The sequence below is a fragment of the Grampus griseus genome (genome assembly GCF_964374135.1).
Source record: "Grampus griseus genome assembly, chromosome: 15".
Lineage (NCBI taxonomy): Eukaryota > Metazoa > Chordata > Mammalia > Artiodactyla > Delphinidae > Grampus > Grampus griseus.
This window is the reverse complement of record NC_139009.1, coordinates 7,621,743-7,624,911: the sequence shown is the minus strand read 5'-3', so window position 1 is coordinate 7,624,911 and position 3,169 is coordinate 7,621,743.

The window sequence follows — 3,169 nt, the reverse complement described above, 5'->3', positions numbered from 1 at the left end:
ACTGTTTTCCTTTCTTTCTGCATTTTGTCACTTCTCCGATTAAATTTATTCTTTGAGTAAAGTTTTTCTACAGACAAAAGGCAGGCGGAGGACATGGGTGGGAGTCTATTTTGGGAAAGTCTCATAGGGTCCTGCTCGGTTACAATTTCAGAAATCCACAGGGAACACGCCCATTGCAGTTGGTTGCTGTGGAGTATTAATCATTTGACGTGTCAGATTTGGCCCATGTTATAAGCTTCCTTGCTTCCTTTCAGAAGACAGGGATGGCCTCACAGACAGACATGGGGTGACCATGAACCTGGTGTGCAGGACGGCAAGGGGGACCCAAGGATGCAGGCCTGCCAGAGGTAGCACCACCTCAGGGGGAGGAAGCTTCTAATAACATGGAATTATGTTTCCTTCTCTATGTATTGAATCACCCTTCTTTACCGAAGATAATATTTGTATAATTATAATATCAACTCCATTGACTTTAGTTTTTTAAAATGAACCTATAGGTAATTAAGTTGTTGATACAGGGTTAATTATAGATACATAATTATCTAGAAATAGATAATTAATAAACATAGTAATATTATAAGGCCTGATAAATTAAAAGTAACGACGGTGCTGACAAAACAGGGAGCCTGGAAGATGGAGCAGGGAGAGTAGCGTCGGAGAAACATTTCCTTCACCTTACATAGTAGAAAACTGACAAACGCTGTCTATAGTTGTTGAAACAAGAGATAGAGGTTTCTGTTTATTTTTAGAGTCAAATGCATTAAATTAATCCAACAAAAACTATTGTTATAACTAAGAAAATTCTGGAAGATAAGAGAGGTAAAAGATAGTTGTGAGCTAAATATTTCATCTGTAGACTCAGGAGTCAAATTGCAAAACAGTGATATTTGTATATTGTCAGGGGAACCAAGACTAGGTGATGGGGAAAGATAGGGGACATTTCATCTTTTAAATATCATGCTTGGTTTTTAAATTTTTTTTAACCATGTGTGAATATTTTTTTTCTCTTGCTCTGTCTCTCTCCCTTTTTCTTTCTCTCATAGATCCAAACACTCTGTGAATGTTAAAAAATAAAAAGCAGCTGTTCTCTTTCAAAACTTGGCCTCTTGAAATGTGAAGATGTGTGAATGGAGCCGCAGGGAGACCGGCGGCACAGCAGGTGATAAGGCAAAGGACCCTTCAGGTGGGCGGTGGGTGTGGTCCTGCTGGGGGCTACAGGACATCTCTCACTGAGGATGCATGTGGGATAGACAGCTGGGTCAGGAATCTGTCTCTGGTTCTGTGCACCTGTCTCACCCCGTCTGAGCGCTGAGGGCGGGGTCCCAGCTTGGGGTCACTCACAGCTCATCTGGTGTGGGAGCTTTCTCCCACGCTTTAGAGCCTGCTCTGGAAGCTTCTTCTCCTCCATCAGAGGGGGTGCAGGATCATTAGTCCCGTGTCTGAAAGCTTTGGGGAAAGGTTCACTCTCATCCATCCTGGTTATTTGCTTTGCTCCTGTGCCCCCCACCTCACCCCACCCCTGCCCCAGAAGCCAGGAAGTCATCCCTGGGAGGTCCCAGTGTGACCAGAGGCCTGAGGGGAGGGAGGAGGGAGAAGGGCCAGCTTGCCCCCTCCCAGTGGCACGGGCAGGAGGTGACGGGGCCCGCAGAGGCAGAGCTGTCATGAGGCCGAGGGACGAATCAAGTTTCCCTGGAATGGGGAGGACCGACTTCACCTCCTCCCGGACCCTCACGGCTGCCTTGGGAGAGATGCGTTCACAACTGCGGTTCCGGGGTCAGGTGTAAACGTGGGCTCGTGTACGGCCACGCACACCTTTGTCCAGAGAATAGCGACCGAGGGGTAGTGCGGACGGCAGGACACACCAGGCGCGCGAGATCTTGACTGGGTCCAAAGCTGGAGTCCAGCCCCACCCTCACTGGGTTCTGTGCTCTGACCTCTTGGATGAGTCCCCGCCCCATCACTGGAGATCTTCAGAAGTTAAATTCAAAGTTGCTGGTGGTTTTGAGTCACCTTTTCTTCTTCTTCTTCTTCTTCTTCTTTTTCAATAACGACTGCTGAGTGAAAATTAGGCTGCTGTGTGGGTAGCTGTTATGGGTGCCTCATTTCCACTCCGGAGAGCTGCCCACACAGCAGATTTTAGTAGCACTTGAAGTGGGACCTGATTTTGCCTCTCAGCTGCTGTATTAAAATAAAAAGCCCTTAAGCTGATTATAAGGATACCAATTTAAATGTACGGATACCACTTCCATGAGGGGAGAAATGTCTTCATTGATTCTCTGAGACCTCATGTCCTCTATGGGGACGCACATCACATCCACCTTCTGATACTTTCTGGCACAGAATGGTCTGGGGAGGGGAAGGGCAGCTGTGGAAAAAACACTGGCTGGAGAGTCCGGAGACTGGGGGTCGAGCCCGGCTCTGAGGCTGACTTGCTGTGTGAGTTGTTTTTTTGTGTTTTTTTAAATATTTATTTATTTATATATTTGGCTGCGTGGGGTCTTAGTTGCGGCACGTGGTGGGATCTTTAGTTGAGGCACATATGCGGGATCTAGTTCCCTGACCAGGGATCAAACCCGGGGCCCCTGCATTGGGAGTGTGGTGTCTTAGCTGCTAGACCATCAGGGAAGTCCCAGCTGTGTGATTTAAGGGGCATCCCAGCTCTGTTCTCGTGGGGACGTTCACATCTGCTCGTTACCCTGAGGCCACGTTACCCCGAGGACTGGATGAGTTAACAGAGGACAAAACTTTGTCCCCTCACTGAGCCCCGGTTTATCGCCATTCCTCACCCTGGAGGCCTTTTGTGGGTGGGGGGCTCCTGCTTTTGCCCCATCCCAAGTTTCTTCGGGCTCCTTTGGAAGATTCTATGCCTTCACCTCCTGTCCATCAGCCTGTCGTAACAGCCTCTCAGCTAGTCTTGTTTCTCTTTGGTCCACCTTCAGGTGACGGCCTGAGCGATCTCTAGCATGCAGGTCTGAGAGTACGAATCCCTTGCTTAAAAGAGAAGTCTTCAGGCTACGCTTGGAGCTCCAGTTTGGCGCTCAAGGCTCTCCTTGCTCTTCCAAACTGCCTACAAGCTTCTTCTCACCCTCTGGGTGGAAGTCTTCAAGTCTCCTCCGGGCAACAGAAGCGCTCAGACCTCTCCAGGCAGGTGGAAGTGTGAAGTCCCTCA